Below are 20,224 nucleotides of genomic sequence, written 5' to 3'. Positions count from 1 at the left end.
CCTTTGGAGTGTTCACACTAATGTTGAAGCTGCAATATCGTAATACCCTAACAAATGTCACACACTTCTTTCTGCAACATTTTATTGGTCATACAAATGAGTCTCGAGTCAAAGTGGGAGGAGACCACAGAGAGGTTTGAATAGGCAGAGTTGAGGATCCTCATCAGCTCAGAGACTGTCTTCCACAGACACAGAGCAAAATAAAGAGGGCTTAATATCAGAGAGACTAGAAAGGTGGGGGAAGGCAGGAAAGTGAAGGGGGCATGGTGGACAGTGTGCAGCATCATATGAGGCACAGCAGTAGACACACAGACAACATACTGAAGGAAGGAAACACTCTGTTGCTGTAGGCAATAGAGATGGATTGAAAGGGATGGTACAATTTTATGCTACATACTGACTTTGTATTTGTGTTTTGAAAGAAGCTATACTCACTGCTATACTACCAACAATGCACCCTCTGTATATATGTGTTATGAGTTCTGTGCACAAGAAATGCTTTGAGTATGCATTGAATAATGATTCCTCCAGTACAATCTAGACTCTAACCTTTCTATCTTCTACTTGGAATGCACATGAATACCAGCAACTTTAGTAAAAAAAAAAAAAGTACTGTTTACACTTAAGCATTTGGGAAACTTTGTTTTGTTTTATACTGCTGAGCATTTTAGAAGCTTTGATGTGTTAATATGCATGTGAATCTCCATGTAGAGAATTCAATAAACTTACCTTTCCTCTGGGAAACTCTTCAGTATATGTGCTGCATATACATAATATTCTTTGGGAAATGCTGACTTAGATTAAGGTCTTACTATATAGCACTGACTGGGCTAGAACTCACTATGTAGGTCTGTAGGGGAACCTGTAGCCAGCCCCTAAGCAGGCATGGCTACAGGTTCCCCTACAATTCCCCTTTGGGATTGGAAGGAGGTGTTCAGGCTTGGACACCTCTTTAAGATGACTTTAGGGTTTAGTTAAACTAGATAGTTAGAATGTGACATAAGCAGATTGTTGTATCTTCTTATATTTCACCTTTATGATTGTTAATTTTGGATACTTTGCACTGTTAAGTTTTAATCCTCTTTTAGACTAAAAGGGGAATTGTAGGGGAACCTGTTGTCACGCCTGCTTAGGGACTGGCTACAGGTTCCCCTACATAGGTCAAGCTGACATTGAACTCACAGAGATCTTTCTCTTTCTGCCTCTAGAGTGCTGGCATTAAAGGCACACATCACCACATTGGGGTCAACATTAGAGTTTTAAGCTAAGAGACTTACTACAAATTAAACAGCCTCATTTCTTCTTCTTTCTGGGAAAATGGCTGGGCTATATCTGTCACTTTTACTTGAAGTTTGGTGTAGCCCCTGAATATCCAAATTAAATAAGCAGAGAGATCAAAGCTAGAGATATTATAATATATGCTCTCAAATTGTACTACAGACACAGGGGTGTGGGGATGGAGAGGTGCCTTGGTCCTGCCTCAACTAGATGATGGGACACCCTTAGTAGACTTCCTATGAGAGGCCTTATCCTCTCCATGGAGTAGATGGGAAGAGGGGGAGTGGAGGGAGTGGGAAGAAAGGGGGGGGAACTGGGATTGGAATGTAAAAAACAAATTAATAAAAAAAGAGAAAAAATTATACTACAGAGCCATAGGAACGAAGACCTATGTGATAGTGGTAGAAAAGAGACATGCAGATTTGTGGAACAGAATAGAGAATGCGGAAATAAATCCACATAGTTTCAGCCCTTCATTTTTTAAATAAAGATGACAAAGATATACATTGAAAAAAGAAAGATGACTCTGAAACGAATGGTGCTGGAAAAGTGGGTTTCTAAATGAGTAAGAATGAAGCTAGATGTGTATCTCCACTTAGGATCACAGACTCAATTGAGAGACCAGAAACCAGAGGAAAACTTAAGCAAAACACTTCCAAATATAGATCTAGACAAGGACTAGCTGAAAAAGACACTGAATATCCCTGGAAATAACCTCAAGAATCGGCAAATGTGACAGCATAAAGTTAAAAGGCTTCCATCAGAGTGGTGAAAAACTGTGGGTTAATATCTAGAACATGTAAATATTTAAAAAATAAAACTCCCCAAATCATACAATAAATTAATGGACCAATGTATTGAATAGACTGTTCTCAAAAGAAGAAATAGACATAGCCAGTAAATACTTGAAAAAAATTGCATATCCTGTGATAGGTAGGGTTTTAGTTGGGAGGGTGGTAGGGGAGGAAGGGAGGGAGAAGGGAACTGGGATTGTCATGTAATTCTATCTTGTTTGTAATTCAAATAAAAAAATCCCAGAATTAAAAAAAATGAAAAAATTGCATGTCCATAGTCACCAGGGAGATACAAATCAAAACTGTTCTATGTTCATCTCACTCCAGTCAGAATGTACATCATCAAGAAAACAAATGAAAAGAAAGATTGTGGATGTGAGCAAGAGAAGATCCCTTATTCATTACTGGTGGGATTGTAATCTGGCATAGCCACTATAGAAATCATCATGGAGGTTCCTCAAAAAACTGAAGATAAGATTATCATATGATGCCGCTTCTTGGCATATAGCTAAAAGATTATCAGCTATGCTTACTGGGAAATTGCTAACAATCATTAGGGAATGGAACCAGCCTACATGTTCATCAGTAAATGAATGAAATTTACTAATAGATATATAGAAGAAAATATGATACATATATATAATGGAATTTTATTGTCAAAGAAAAATGAATTAATGATATTTGCAGGAAAATAGATAGAACCAGAAATCATTATGCTAACTCTGAGATACCACCTAACACCTGTCAGAATGGCTAAAATAAAAAACACCAATAACAATCTGTGCTGGAGAGGATATGGAGAAAAAGGAACACTCTTCCATTGCTGGTGAGAGTGCAAACTTGTAAGACCACTCTGGAAATCAGTATGACAGTTGTTCAGAAAAATAGGAATCAGTCTACCTCAAGATCCATCAATTCTTCTCTTGGACATATATCCAAATAATGCATGTCCATACAACAAGGACATATGTTCAACCATGTTCATAGCAGCATTGTTTGTAATAGCCAGAACCTTGGAGCAACCTAGATGCCCCTCAACAGAAGAATGGATTGAGAAAATGTGGTACATTTATACAATGGAGTACTACTCAGCAGAAAAAAAGCAATGGAATCTTGAAATTAACAGGCAAATGGATGGAACTAGAAGAAACCATCCTGAGTGAGGTAACCCAGTCACAAAAAGACAAACATAGTATGTACTCACTCTTATATGAATTTTAGACATAGAGCAAAGGATTACCACCCTACAATCCTCTTCACCAAAGAAACTAGGAAACAAGAAGGACTCTAAGGGAAAAATTCATGGACCCCAGGAATGGAAAGGGGCAGGAACTCCTGAGCTAATTGGGAGCATGAGGGTAGGGGAGAGGGAGCTGCCAGAATGTGAGGAGAAGAGGAGGGGAGAGGAGGAAATGGAGGAGCAGAAAGGTTGAGTTGGGGGAAGAATAGAGGAGAGCAGGATGAGAGATATAACAGAGGGAGCAATTATAGGTCGGAGGAGAGATCTGGCACAAGGGAGATTTCCAGAGATCTACAAGGATGACACCAACTGACAATCTAAGCAATGGTGGAGAGGCTACCCTAAATGCCCTTCCCCTTTAATGAGACTGATGACTACTTTTTATGCTATCCTAGAGCCCTCATCCAGTGGCTGATGGAAGCAGAGGCAGACACCCACAGATATACACTGAACTGAACTCTGGAACTTAGTTGCAGAGAGGGAAGAATGAAGATCAAAGGGGTCGGTACTAGGCTGGTGAAACCCACAGAGACAGCTGGCCTGTACAAGGGGGAGCACATGTACCCCAGACTGCTGTCTGGGAGGCCAGTACAGGACTGATCCAGACCCCTGAACATGGATGTCAATGAGGAGGCCTCGGCACTCTAGGGGGGCCCTGGTAGTAGATTAGTATTTTTCCCTGGTGTAAGAAGGGACTTTGAGAGCCCATCCCATGTGAAGGGATGCTCTCTCGGCCTGGACACATGGGAGAGGGCCTACGCCAGGCCCAGGATGATGTGGTGGACTTTGCAGAGTCCCCGTTGAGGGTCCTACCCTGCCTGGGGAGTGGAGGGTGGATGGGGTGGGGGAGGTCGGCGTAGGGGAGAGGGGTGGGGAAGGGGAAGGAGAGGGAGAAGAGATTGACATGTGAAACAAGCTTGTTCCTAATTTGAATTAAAAAAATACAAAAAAGAAATCATTTTGCTAAGTAAATTAAGCTAGTCTCAGACAAATTACATGTTTTTTCTTATATGCAGAATCTCAATTTGTATGTATATATAAGGAATGAAACAATAAAGCAGATTATGAAAAGAGGAAGAAGGGATCTGAAGGGAGGGGGAGAATTAGTGTGAAATTGAATTCATATGACATGAAAGCAGAGGAGGGACCAATTGGGGAGAGGAAAAAGACCATCAATGGGAGAAAAGGAGTCAATGGGAGTGCAGTGTGATAGGAGGACAAATAAGAAGAATGAATAATGACCTGTGAGTGTAAAAATAACATAATGAAATCCATTTCTTGGTATGCTAATGTATTAACCAAGGTTGTGAAAGAGGAGGCAGAAAGAATTTAAGACCTGGAGGGTAGAGGAGGGGTGCTGTGGAATGCGGCCTTCTGGACATGGTGTATCTATTGCAATTATGCACTCACAGAAGCTTCAGTTACCTGCTCAAGACCCACCTAAGATCAAGACTGCCCAAATTCTGGCATAGATGAGGTAGATGATCTCCAGGCCTCACTCCATCCTAAGGAACTATTGGCAGTGGATACTTGCTGGGGTTGTAGAATTGTTGTTTACTGATGATGTGACATCTAGTGGGTTCCACATGCTCTTGTGGATGGCCCCACCACACCCATGCAAATATGGACAGCACTAACTGGACTTAGTGGGTCATCAAAAAAGAAAAAGAAGTCATGACGTTGAGAGAGGACAGGTTGGAAGAGGCATGAGAGAGTAAGAAAGGAGAAATGGTGGGTAGATATGATCATATTTCATTGTATGTATATATGAAATTCTCAAAATAAAAAAGGCACTAGACAGAATTTTGGCTAATGACGTATGGTTAGACTCCTCATATGTTACTCTAGGATTTGTTTTAGTTAGGGTTACCATTGCTTTGATGAATCAACATGACCAAGTCAACTAGGGGAGGAAATGTTTTCTTTTTCCACCTATATTTCAATATCACTTTTCATTATTGAAAGAAGTCAATTTCTGGAGGCAGGAATTGATTCAGAGGCCATGGAAGAGAGGAATAGTGCTTACTGTCTGCTTTCCATGACTTGCTCAACCAACTTTTTTTATTGAACACAGAACTATTAGCCTAGGGAAGGCCACCTGGGTTCTCCTGCATTAATCACCAATTAAGGAAACGTCCCAGTGCCCTGAGGCCTGACCTTATATGGATGCTGTCCCTAAGCCTGGATGCCTGACCTTTGCCACAGATCCCTGCAGATACTCTGCCCCTGCTATCCATATAACAACTAGGTATCATGTCCTAGCTGTATGATAGGAACATGCTGCTAAATGCAAATTAGGTGATGCCCTAGCAGCTGTACCAATACTAAATATCTCCCCTCACTCTGGAATGAAGCTGAGCTGTAACCCTGAAAACTGTGTTCCCAAAAGCTGTTACCAATATACTTGAAAGCATTCTGAACCCCATTCCCTCATTGACCTATGGACCCTGAGGAAGAAGGACACCCACACCAATGAACTATTTTTAGTCTTTTGCATATTCTATTTGCTTCCTGCTGGGAACCTCATTGGTGTATGTGATACAGTGAAGTGTATTTCATTTATATTCTTAAATATCTATAAATTTAAACTTGGCATGGTGATAAAATCCAAAACCCAGTGCTTAGAAGCTGAGGAGGAGTATCAAGAGTTGAAGACCAGCCTGAGCTACACAATAAGACCCTGTCTCCAAATAACACCAAAAAACCCCAAAAAAACAAAAAGCAAAAAAACAAAAACAAAAGATCTCTAAAAGAAGTACTCATACAAAAAAAAAGCCCCATGAAGTTTCAGTCTGTATTGTTAATATGATACCTACAGCATATGTCACAGCTGATGGGGATGCAATTTTAGTGCCTTGAAGGTGAGGAAATAACTAGTTTCTGCTCTGTTTCACATTTAAAATGATTTTTTTTTGTTTTTGCAGTGTTGAAGATTGAACTCTAGATTCCACATGTGTGGGGTAAGTGCTCTACCACTGAGCTACATTCCCAGCACCATATTAACTTTTTTTTTTTTAAGTTTTCAAGATTGGATGGTGTACTGGGTTTGTGGGTCAACTTGACACAGCCTATAGAGTCATCAGAGAAGAAGGAGCCTCAGCTGAGGAAATGCCTCCTTGAGATCTAGCTGTAAGGCATTTTCTCACTTAGTGATCAAATGGAGGGCCCAGACTATGGTGGGTGGTGCGCTAGTCCTGCGTTCTATAAGAAGGTAAGTTGAGCAAGCAATGGTAAGCAAGCCAGTAAGTGTCTCCCCTCCTGGGCCGATACATCAGCTTCCACCTGTTTGAGTTCCTGCCTTTCACTTCCTTCAATGTTGAACAGCAATGCTGAATAATAAACCAAATAAGCCCTTTGCCTTTTGGTTATATGTTTCATCGCAGAAATAAAAATGTAACTAAGACAGATGGTAGAGAAAGAACACTCCCTCCAGGTGTTGTAGAGCCCAACATGTTGCTCTGCCCTTGACTCTTCTGGTTCTGTCATTTCATTCACTATTACCAATGATCGAAAGACTGTGTCTTGACTGGACAAGACCTTTCCTCTTTAAAACAGATATTTTATATATGTAAAGATGTATGAATATATATGCATTTACCTGTTAGATTGCTTATGTACAATAATTTCTGTAGTAAATGTAACAGGTTTTAAAGGTTTAAAGTCCCTTGTCCCTAAGATTTGATAATGAGTCGAAGAATCCACAATCTAATCTGTTGAAGTTTCAACATGGGATGTCCTGGAGTTATGCATTCATTGAAATTCTTAAGCAGGGGAGTTCCTGCTATCCACTATTTTAAGAACACAAGCTAATAGAGCTTCTTTTATTTAATTAACATAGGTTAAATATAAGAAGGCTATTGTTTACCTCTATGAGTCAAAAAGGTTGTTTATATTCTTTCCATAGAAACTGCTCTCTACAGCTTAACAAGATTATTTCAGGAAACTAGTTCACAAATGGCTGAAATGGCTGAAGTGCCTTTTAAAAAAGTTTAACTGAATCACTTTTTTTTTATAACTGGGTTTTCTTCAGGGCTAGAGGCATAGATCATACACTGGCCAGAGTAAAAAGTGAAGTCTCCATTGGCCTGCAGGTTATTTACTGAGTTTTGTAGTAGATAGGGGAGAGGATACACATTGAACCTAGAAGCTTTTCCGTATGGCAATGACATCAATTTCAATCCAGAACAATCTGAAGTATTGATTAACTTTGGGGATCTCTTTTACCATTACTGATCTGTCTCATCTTTTATTAAACAGCTCCCAGGAAGAAATTTCGAGGCAATAGTAGAACACCCGAGGCAAATCACACTTGTGAGTTCTTGCCAACACTTACTTCCTCCATTTACAAATGCTCCTTAGGGAACCAGGAAGCCATGCAGTTTTCAGGACTTTTTGAAACTACACTATAAAGGACACTGATCCAGAATTTAGAAACACAGGCTCTTGAATTCCCAAATATTTGTGTGTTCTTGAATAAATCACTAAACTGGCACTGGCCTTATGTTCTTCATGCAAAGAAAGAGGATAATGATAATCTCCTTCAAAGGGTTGGTAACAGTATTCAAGGAATTGTATTGATGTAAATCACTACAACGTTGGAGGTGCAATGAAACTGTTATGATATTATTAGTGGATTATTCACTCTAAAGTAGATCAACACCATCTTTACAATTCTATTTGCTGTAATTTTTTCAAAATATAAACTATAAAAAGTACATCAATACCATCCTTACAATTCTATCTGCTATCGTTTTCAAAATATAAACTATCTGGTAAAAATGCTCCATTTGTCAATGTTCCCTTGAAATGATATATCATCAAGCATGATATATATTTAAATTATAGGTCTTATAATTTATTCTCATTTTGTCTGTCTTTCTCTAAATTCTCTGAGAATTGTGAGTATATCTTATACCACATGGGTTGCAATTTGTATCTCCATGGGGAAGGTAAAGTAATATTAAGTGAGTAGAACTGGGCTATATGACTTAAAAGCCTAGAGGGACAATCCGTTAAGTCCAAGGGAGCATTCTTACTTACAAAAGCCTGCCAAATATAACCAGATTCTAGCATATTTTCTAAAATAATCTTAAAATGCAATTTAAAATGTGAATTCTTTTAAGACATACATGTTGAAACCCTTTATATAAAAAGTGCTGTATGGATTAACTAAAATACAAGAATAGGTTCATGCCAGATTGTTTATGTACATTTTAGTGGCTTGTGTGAATGGGAAGCTACTTACCTTCTTAATTGTACCACAGCTTCCACACTTACAAGATGCATATACTAGTGTCTAATTAACAAGACTGTATGGGGATTAAATATGGTAAAATACATAAAGAAAAATTATAGTAGTGCCTACTAGATAGTGACCACTGGAATGTCCAAAATAATAACCAATGAAAAAGTTATTGGCAGCAAGAGGATCATTAACAGGACAACGATAAATGTTGTCATTAATATTGATAGCATGAACATACAGCCTAATGTGTATTTACAATCATAAGACATTGGTGATTTTTTATTAATAACACTTTTAGTTCCTTCTTCCTAAGGGTAGTACAGTAATAGGTACAAAGTGGAAACTTTTGCTTTCAGTTCTTTCCCCATTTCTTTTTTGTTATGGCTAATTTAATATCAGGCAATACTAATTTTTTAAAACACATTCTCTTTTTTCTTGAACAGGAACTTTCTCTTCTATCATCCTTACTATAATGGCTTCATCTTAGGTCTTCATCATTTCTCCAGAAAACTGCAACAATAGCATTTTTTCACTGGCCTTTTGGTGACTATATTTCTTTGGCTTTTCTGGCTGTTGTGAAAATGGATTTGGTACCCTTTCCATTTCCACAGCAGCCAGGGAGATGGTGCTAACATACAAATTTACACACATCTTGTTTCCATCCAGATATCTGCAAATGTGCCACAACAACATGATACCATTTCTTTCTGGTATCCATTGCATCTGCTAGGGATTTAACCTTGGATCTTAATTGCTAAGTAACATGTGGGAAGTTACTGAGCCTTGTTTTTTATATCTATTCCAATGGGTTTTTGTAAGGACTATATGATTTAATTTAATATGTGCCTTAGCAACTTTGCTATTGCTGTGATAAAATACCTTGACCTAGACAACTTATAGAAAAATAAGAATTTATTCGAGGCTCACAGCTACAGAGGATTAGAGTCCATGACCATCAAGGTGGACAGCATGGCAGCAGGCAGGCAGACAGACATGGTGCTGGAGCAGTAGCTGAGAGTTTATGTCTGTTTTACAAGCAGGAGACAGAGAGTAAGATTGGCTCTTTTGAAACTTCAAAGCCCACCCCTAGTGACAGACCTCCTCCAGAAAGGCCACACCTCTTAATCCTTCACAGACAGTTTCACCAACTGGACACTGAACATTCAAATATATGAACCTATGGTGTTTATTCTCACTCAAAACACCACAATATGAAGAAAATCTCCACAATTTTCTGGCATATAATTTGATATATGGAAATAGTACCTTCACTGTAGTCTTCTCATTGCTTACATTAATCCCTAAGATTTGGGCACAAAGAAATCTGTCTTAAACATATGAAAATATTTCACACTTCCATGCCTATAACCAGGTTTCACTGTGACTGACTAGTTATAATTCTGAGGATAAGCACTGCAGAACTTATCTCCCAATAATCTCCTGAAAAAAAAAACAACCAAAAATTACTGTTTAAAGGGTAATATGAATGAGAGAATGGAAAAGTAAAACAAGCAAAACAGAAAATTAAAAGCCTTTTTTCCTCCATTCTTCCCTCAATCCCTCCTTTCTTCCTTCTTTCCTCCAACTCTTTCTGTCCTTCCTCCCTCCCTGCCACTATCCTCCTCCCTTCCTTCCTTCCTTCCTTCCTTCCTTCCTTCCTTCCTTCCTTCCTTCCTTCCTTCCTCCCTCCCTCCCTCCCTCCTCCTCCTTCCTTCCTTCCTTCCTTTCCTTCCTTCCTCCTCCCTCCCTCCCTCCCTCCCTCCCTCTCTCTTTCTTTCTTTGAAACAGGTTGCCATGCTGTAGTATAATCTTGCCTTGAACTCATGATTGATCTACTACACTCAGCCTCCTATGAACTGTGAATATAAGTATAGCCAGAATTTCCCTTATGTTGGTGTGGAGGATCACACTTGGGTTGTCAGGCTTCAAGCAAGCACCTTTACCCTGCTAGGCTATCTCATAGTCCATAAGACTTACATTTTACATAAAGACAAAGCCAGGCCATTTTAAAATGTAAGGCAAGAAATATTGGAATAGAGGAATAGGAACATGAATAAAATGGTTAACACAACCACCACAATTTTTATGATATAGCTCAAACAGTACTTGGAGTGAAGTTTATTTATTTCAATATATATGTGGTAATTCTTATTGCCAACTAATAAGTGATTCCTTCAGCTAATGGAGTGTGTTTCATAATGCACACTGGATATGCTATCACAGACACTGTGTCGGCTAAGCCCCTTGTAATAGCTTGGATACACTTTATCTCGCAGTGGCTCATGCATGAGAGGCTTAAACTTCAGTGTGGTGATACTAAGGTGGTGGAGTCTACTGCAAAGGTCATTGGAAACACTGCACATGGGAGGGATTGTTAGCATGTCATCATTCACTGCACATGATAACACTGTTGGCCATGAGGTCCCCACCGCAGCTGAGCTGATGCTGGCACCATGCCCTTTGAACCACAGAAATTGCAAGTTAAATAAGCTCCTTTTCTTTTAACATTAGCACGCATCAAATCTTTTATAGCAATGGAAAATGGACCAAAACAGCCTAAAACTGATATTTTTCCTGCTTTAAACTCCCTGCCAGAATCTGATGTTCCAGAGATAGCATATGGAAGACTATGCAGGAACACAGATTTAGCCTTTGATAAAAACTGTTAGAAATGTTTCTTGGAAAAGTACTTTGGTCTTTATTTTTCTTTTTGGAGTACAGTGAGTAACAAAGGCCTGGGTCAAATGGTAAATCTGTTGTGGCTTGGTTAGAATGGTAATATTAGTACTAAAAATATCATCCAACAATCTCATTGAATACACCCTCACAGAGAAAGTACTGCTGGCAGCATCAAACCCCAAGCCTGTATTCATGTAAGCATCATCTTCACTGTTTTAAAACCTACAAATGATATACTTGAATGCATACAAACAATAATTATTCCACAATATATATAAAATAACCACCTAAATCAACATGTAGGGCATTTCCAGAATTGCAACAGGCTTGTATTGGTCACCCTAAGTTGATTTTACCTATTCTTGAATTCATGAGAATGCAATCATAACAAGGTATATTCCCTCTTAATAATTTATATTAATTATTTTTCTCATTTATTTTACATGCATACCAGAGTTTCCCCTCCCTCCTCTCCTCCTGTTCCCTCTCCTACCTATATCCACCCACCCCATCCACTTCTCCATTGCTGTTCAGCAAGGTATATTCTTTTGTGTCTATTTTTTTTTGAGAAAGTCGTACATATACCAGGCAGACTTTAAACTGCTTAGTGGTCTAACTATGACCTTGATTTTTAATTTTTTTGATTACCCTAGAGTGCTGGGGTTACAGGCTTCTAGCACTATGCCTTTTTTATGAGGTACTAGGGTTCAAACCCAAGGCTTGATGCATGATAGTCAGGCACTGTACCAAGTCAGTTATATCCCCAGCCCCTCGAATCTAGTTTTTGTTTTTGTTGTTGTTAATAGTTACTATAACTAAAGTTATGTTACTTTGTTCTTTAATATCTAGAAAGCTTCACATTTGAGAAAAGAGAATGGATGATTTTTCTGGGCTTGAGATTTAAGCAGAAGAACCAGTTTCCTCTTCTTTACATTTCTAAATCATATTGTCTGATTTTTTTAAGAAAGTAAAGTTAATTATGAGTGGGCAGTGGTGGCGCACGCCTTTAATCCCAGCACTCAGGGGGAAGAGGCAGGTGGGTCTCTGAGTTCGAGGACAATTAGGGATATACAGAGAGACCCTGTCTCCAAAAAGTTTTAAAATGACGTGTGTGTGTGTGTGTGTGTGTGTGTGTGTGTGTGTGTGTGTGTGTGTGTGTGTGTGTGTGTGTGTGTGTGTGTGTGTGTGTGTGTGTGTGTGTGTGTGTGTGTGTGTGTGTGTGTGTGTGTGTGTGTGTGTGTGTGTGTGTGTGTGTGTGTGTGTGTGTGCATGTGCACACGCCATCATGCACATTTGAATATATGGAGATCAGAGGACAGCTTGGCATGTGTTGACTTCTTCCTTTTACCATGTGAGTCTCAGGAAGTTGAATGTAGGTTTACAGGCTTAATGGCAAGGGCCTTAACCCATCGAGCCATGTCACATGTGTCTATTTGAAGTTTGATCCTCCAGCTTTCATAACAAGTTGAACAAATAAATTATGTTGTTGTTGCCAGCCAAAATTTGACATTTTCTGAACGTAACTTATGCCTGAAGAGTCCCTTGGCAAGACAGACATTAATCACTTTTCCAAGAGTTCTATAGCAAGAGAAGCTGGCCTCATCCTTAACCCTCCTGTAGTTTTCCAAGGAGCCAGAGCAAACGTGATGCTTGTTCTTCATATTACTCATTTAAGCATGTCTGATCCAGGACAGCTTTAACCAATTAAATCATTCTCATGGCCCTTATTATAGCCAATTTTTGTAAGTGCTTAAGTATTTAAGATGTTAATTTTCTCTCTCCTTTCCTATTGTGCAAACCGTGAAATGAAAATACGAATACATATTAATGAATACAATCCCTAAAATAATTCAAAAGCTAAAGGCAGTACCACTTTGCAGCAAACTGCCGACTGTCTGTGCAGTAATGGGAGGTGGATGAAAGCTGTTTTCCCCAAGTATGTGAAAGCACTAGCCTGTACCTGTGCCTCTCACTCTTCACACATTCCTCTCTTGTGGAATTCAGGTCAGAGTCTCTGTATCCCCCAACTCCACCCCTCCTTTTTTTTCCATACTTGTGTCTCAAGGCTTCCCGAGAATAAATATACAACCTTGGAATGAAGAAGGTGAACAGAGCCTCTTCCTCACTCATCTTAGCATCTGTGCATTGGCCTGGGTTTCCCCAAATTGAGGAAATTCATCAAATGTGTCTGGACAGAGTTGCCTGGCTCTTATTATGGGCACTCCAGCACAAAGGCATTTCTCTTATCTACAGTCTGGGGCCCAGAGCCTGAACTCCTGTTTGCGAGATACCAATAGAAGCCCTGTTAACTCTTTCAGTGCAGGAACATATGATGCAGAATTATTTCTTAGTTATCATTCAACAGGCTTGTTGGGAAATAAGGCTTGCAGTTGAAAACAAATGTGAGATGCATTTCACTGAAGAGTTTAGAAAGTGATGTCATCCAGGTAGTGAACCACAGGAAGAGAATGTGTGTTGACTAGTGTGGTGTGAATCTCAATTGTCCCCCACAGTCTCAAATTTTGAGCATTTACACCTTGACTCATGGTGCTGTTTCGTAGAACCTTCAGGAAATAGTACCCGTCTGGCAGAAGTAGGTCCCTTAGAGGCAGACCTCTGACTGTTCGATTCTATCCCTGTGCTTGCTCCAGTCCCATTCTCTGCCGCCACTGGGGCCACTCCACCAGGTCCTTCAAACTCTGTGAAAAACTGAGTTAAAAGTAACTTTCCCTCCTGTAAGTTGTTTATATCAGGTATTTTAGTCAAAGTAACGGACTCAAGTGGAAATGCAAGGAAGATAACCAGTGTAGTCCTGCGTGGGCTCCCTCTTCTTTCAGTTTCCTTTAAAATCTAACTCAAGTTCCATCCAACTCAGGAAGCTTCTGTAGCAACAAAAGCAAAGGTTAACCTCTCTTTCTCCTCCAAGTAACACATAGCTCAACATCCTTTCCATTTGTTAGGTCTTTCTATTTATGCATATGTTTCTTTTCCAAGGCGAGTACAACTTTCCTTAAAAAATATTTTAGACATTGCAACTTCCACACAAAGAGTCTACACACACAGTGGAGTCTAAATCCTGAAGCAAGTAGACCATCTCTTTTCCATGCCAACTTTACTTAGAGGTTCAGTACAAGTAAAGACGTAATCCACATATATTTAATTGGTAATGTATCTGCATTTCCGCCTTCGTCTCATAATTCCAAAGCCTATAATCAGCTTATGAATTAACCACAATAGTGACGATCCAATGTCTTGGGTCCTTCCTCAACCTCTGTAAAGGGAGGCTACTGACTTAACATTAAAAATATTTGCTGTATTTACATTATATTTTATTGTTTTAAAAATGGTTAACAAGGTCCCAAAAGATAAGCATGTATTTATTGAGATAATTTTGTGCCCTGTATTAAAGCAGATGAGAATTTAGTTACAAAGCAGTAATTCATAAAATTACTGCAAAAGAAAGAACCACAAAACTATGAGCCATATATTTTTTCAAGTTAAATGCAGCTCATTTGGCTTAGCTAAAAGGTACTCTCCCCACCCTGCCCTCATTGTAAGAACTGACTAATGCTGAATCAATGTTTTCAAGCCCTTGGCGCTGCCCATCTATTTTAGGCATTATCAGATTATGAGTCACTTTACTTTTGCAATTACTTCTGCAAATTTCCCCTTGTTTTATGTAAAGAATAGACTCTTTAAAATCATGAGGCTAGGACTGTTCATTGCATTGCACTCCTTTGTCCTTTCTGTCTCTGACTCATTTGACAGTGAAGGTTTTGGGCACCTTCTGAAAAAAAATGTTTTTAAATGCATGGGGCAAAACACTTCACAGCAATTCCTAATACTGAAAGGTCAATAAGAAGAAAAATCAATATGTCCTGTAGGGACTCAGACCAAGTAAGCTTTACCTGTTGCAGCTCTGCTCTCTAGGGTGATGATAACATTTTTGGTATTTATTTGGGGTGACTATTAGCTGTACTTAGAATCATCTTATAAAACTCCTTTGAACTACATGTTTTTGATTACTTTATAGTTTCAAGATTCAAAAAATTAGCTAAGAACTGAAAGATTACAAATAAAATTGATTGCATTGAAATGCAGTTCTAAAGTTGAATGTGGTGGTGCTCACCTTTAATCTCAGCACTTGGGAGGCAGAGGCAGGTGGAACTGTCTCAAAAAAAGAAAAGAAAAGAAAAGAAAAGAAAAGAAGAAAGAAGAAAGGAAGGAATAAAGAAAGAAAAATAAAGAAAGAAAGAAAGAAAGAAAGAAAGAAGGAAGGAAAGAAAAAAAGAAAGAAAGAAGAAATGCAGTTCTAGACTCATAACGATAAGGGCTCTCCTTTGAATATTAAGACCCTCAATTACAAACCCAGATGAAGCCAGGCGGTGTTGGATATGCCTTAAATCCCAGCACTCTGGAGGTAGAGGCAGGTGAATCTCTCTGAGTTTGAAGCCAGCTTGGTCTACAAAGTGAGCTCCAGGACAGCCAGGGCTACACAGAGAAACCCTGTCTTGAAAAACAAAACAAAACAAAACAAAGAAACAAAGAAACCAGACTAAAGAGGTAAAACAAGATAAAGAGAAAGGTATGAGACAGGATCTCTTTGATTGTATGAACTAATAATCTGACCATTGATGAGCCTGAAATGTGCCACTAAGTATATGGCATTTCATGAAGAACCAATTGAGAGGGAAAGTCAAACAGAACAGTGAGAATAAATACTCAGGAGCTAGAGTGTTAGAGAAGAATTAGAAGAATGTGGAATCCACATTCGAATGAAATGAAGTCTTGAGGGGAGTTAAAATGGGAGCATCATTTTGGTAGTGCATCCAACAAAATGCTGGGGAAGCCCTATGTCTACTTCACCACAGTGACCGAGGCACATTGATAAGTAGGAAATAAAGTTGTACTTATGTCTTGGTATAAAAGAAGAAGAACATTTTCTTGGTTTCTTACTAGTAGAACATCACTCCAGATTTTGCTTTTGTTTTTGCTTTAAGAAAAGCAGTTAGAAGGCCAGTTAGCTGACTCAGAAGGTAAAGTTGCTTTGCCACCAAGCCTAGTGGCCTGAATTCAACCCTGGGAATCTACATAGAGGAGAGAAAGATTGTATTCTGACTTCTATATGTGCAGGACACACACACACACACACACACACACACACACACACACACACACACACACACACACACTCACACACACACACACACACAGCAAAAATAGTAAGAAAGAATAATATTTTATGAGTTATAACAAACATTTAAATGTTATGCAATACTGTTTGCTGGTTAATGGTTTTAAGTAGAATTGCTAACTGACTTTTACATTGTGGGTTGGTATACAATAGACTAATTTATTAAAAACTGAAGACTCTTTAGATACTACAAATCAAGCAAATCTGGGGCAAAAGGACAATAAGATATGTTCCTATTTGGGTCAGGAACATGCCTCACAGATCTCGATTGGATTGTTTCCAAGTGTACTGTTTGTCCAAGTGTTATCCCTCCAGGCAGCGTTCTTTTGAACACATAGAAAACTTGGGCTGGAAGGAGGATGAGACACTCAGAGAAAGCATCAGACTTTAATAAGCATTGAATAACATGATGATTCATCTTTCCTTATTCAACAATTTGAATGTTTGATAATAAAAAGGGACCATGGAAAAAAGCCATCCAAATTGATGAGCGAAGATAATAGAGAAGCTTCCAAAATATCCAGCCAGTTCTTCATCTCACTCGTCTAAAGTGGAGGTCACACTGAGTTGTAAGCTAGGGATTGACATTTTCACAGTGAGAAACAGAGTGGAGATGGCAAATTTCAGGGAGTATACTGTGTATGTGTTTTTCACCTAGCACTTAAAAGTCATTCTGTCTTTGTCATCGTGACTACCAGTCAAGGCATGCTTTATTATTTCTAGAAGACGTACTATCCAGACTACTTGGCTGCCTATAAAACATCCTTTCTGAGGACCAATATTAAGCCTCCTTTATTATAAAATGGAAGTCAGTAAAGTTTCATATTTGCTAGGAAAATGTGTCTAAGGAAATCTTCTAAGAAGTGATTCCTTGATCCCATTTACTGATGAGCTAATATTTGTCTGTCATTAACTGCAAGAAATAGAAGTTCTTCAGTTCATAGTTTAATTTTGTATCTTCCTTACTAACCCCTTCACCCCTTTTCTCCGTTTCTCTCATTTTCAGAGTCTCTTAAAATGCAGGAATTCTTCACTACGATGCTAAAGACTTTAGTCATAAATCATACATAGATAGTACCATCTCATTACTCATTTTAACAGGGAATACATTTTCAGCATTTTAATAGTCACCACAAGATTTTCATAGCCCACTTATTTTGCCCTTAACTTAAAACTAGAGCTATCTCTCTGAGCAATGATGAAAGGAATGCACCTTCTATCTGGTGTCCAAATGTAACTATGTGAAATTGCTCTGCCTCATCTCATCTGAACGTCAGAGTAAAAAGCCTTTTGCAATTTACAGACTGCTCTCTGAAAAGAACTCTTTGAAATTCCAAGCCTGAAAAGGGCCAAAAGATAAAGCTTTGCATTCTATCTTTTAAAGGCCTGTGTGTGTGTGTGTGTGTGTGTTTGTATTTAAGCACATATATACACATAAATGATAGTTAATCATAACCTCCTCAGACAGTAATAACTTAAGCCTTTCTTTCACATGTGTTAAATGTTTCCCTAAATGTAACATTTCTCTACTAAACTTTTTATGAAAGCTTTTTTTATAAGAACAAGTTTAAAAAGCGGTCCAATATACTGATACTTCCTTTTTGTGTTCAGATGTTTACATATACTTAGAAAGTTGTTCCCTTTACTACAATCATTAGAATATTACCTGCTCGCTGGGCGTTGGTGGCGCACGCCTTTAGTCCCAGCCCTCGGGAGGCAGAGGCAGGCAGATCTCTATGAGTTCGAGACCAGCCTGGTCTACAAGAGCTAGTTCCAGGACAGCCTCCAAAGCCACAGAGAAACCCTGTCTCGAAAAAAAAAAAAAAGAATATTACCTGCTCAAGTCTATTTTTTTGCACTTTCTATTTCTTTTTTTTCTTATTTATTTTTTCATTCATTTATTTAGCTCATAAATAAAGTCATGCACAATTATGATACACAATACAGTATGTTCACAATGGCACGGCCAAATTAAACCAATTAACATGTTATATCACACATATTCATCATTTTTGTTTTGAGAACACTTAAAGTATACTATCTCACTATCTCACAACTTTTAAAATATAGCATATTGTTATCAACCATATTTATCATGCTCTCAGTAGACCTCAAGACTTCACACTTTCTATTTCTTACACTTAAAATTTATGATACCTGTCATACATTCTGTTTTATTTTATGATCTTGGTTTCATGCAAATTAATAGACAACTCTCTCCTACAGTATTTTTTAAGATGGTAATCCACTATATCTTAAGTGCATATGTGTACTTAGAAATGAATCTGAATCAAACAACTGGGGTTCATAGAGGCTTGCAGAGACTGAACCAATAATCAGGGAGCCTGCATGGGACTGACCTAGACACTCTACCTACACTCTGTTACAGTTGTGTAGCTTGGTTTTCTTGGGGGACTGCTGACAGTGGAAGCAGGGGCTGTCTCTGACTCTTTTGATGGTTTTTGGGACCCTATTTCTCATACTGGCTTGCTTTGCCCACAAGGGGAAGAGCTTAGTCTTACTGCAACTTGATATGCCATGTTTTGTTGATGTCCATGGGAAGCCTGCACCTTTCTGAACAGAAACAGCGGAAGAGTGGATGGGGGGCGGAGGGGAGGGAAAAAGGCACTGGGAGGAGAAGAAAAGGGAAGAGGGAGAGGAAATTTCCATCTGGATATAAAAGGAAGGGCTGGATATAAAAGGGTATCTGAAGGGCTGGAGAGATGGTTCAGTGGTAGAGGACTCATGGCAGATCTGGACCATCTATAATTCTAGTTTCAGGGACACAGACATGCTATGCTGACCTCTGCAGGCACCACACACACACACACACACACACACACACACACACAGGCAAGACGCTCATACACATAATATAAAATTAAAAATAAATGTATTTAAAAATGGATCAAAAGGCAATAGAATATGTTCATTTTGATAATGTTTTGAGTCATTAGAAATGTACACATTTTTTGACAGTACTTTCATATGTGATTATTTGGAAGATCAAAAAAATATAAAGCACCAGCCATAAGATACTCTTTGTGAGATTATTTAAAAGGTCCTATGATGAAAACACTAAACGAGTAATGATACAGTAAATGAGTAAATTATGGCATAGCTATTTGATATGAAATAATGTCACCATTAAAAATAATTTAAAAGGATGTTAGATCTAAGATGGAGACTTTTTTGATAATTTTGATACATGAAAACAATCATGTTTCTGTAAATTCACACACAACTACAAATCCTCCCAAAATAACAATAATAGAATAATGAGTAGTCTTATTTTTTTCTGTTTTTTCTTTGTTTCTCTGCTTTCTCCAATTAATATATTTTTGTAGCCAAGGAACTTATTTATTTATTCATTTATTTATTTATCCACGTTACTTACAGGAGTATGGGTAAGGGATTACTTAAGGAGCACAGATGGCTGAAAACCAGCTTCATTGCATAAAATAAATAAAATTCATGACACATGCTCAATATAAATTGAACTCAGTGTTAAATTTTCTGGCTTTTTATTTGGTTTTGTTTCATTTAAGCATTTTCTTCTCTTATTTGCCTCTGTTTACGTGATTCTGGGGGTGGCATTTCTTATTTGTTTCTGTTTCTTGTTTTTGTTTATTTAGAGGGAAAGAGAGACAGAAATAGACAAAGTGACAACATAAGATCATAAAGTTAGTTGAGGTAGATGGGGGATACCTGGGAAGAATTGAGAGAAGATAGAAACATGAACAAAGTACATTGTATGAAATCTTTTAATTAAAAAAGAAAAATAACCAACAGCT

This window comes from Cricetulus griseus, chromosome X (genome assembly GCF_003668045.3).
Source record: "Cricetulus griseus strain 17A/GY chromosome X, alternate assembly CriGri-PICRH-1.0, whole genome shotgun sequence".
Taxonomy (NCBI): Eukaryota; Metazoa; Chordata; class Mammalia; order Rodentia; family Cricetidae; genus Cricetulus; species Cricetulus griseus.
Note: the sequence above shows the minus strand (reverse complement) of the source record.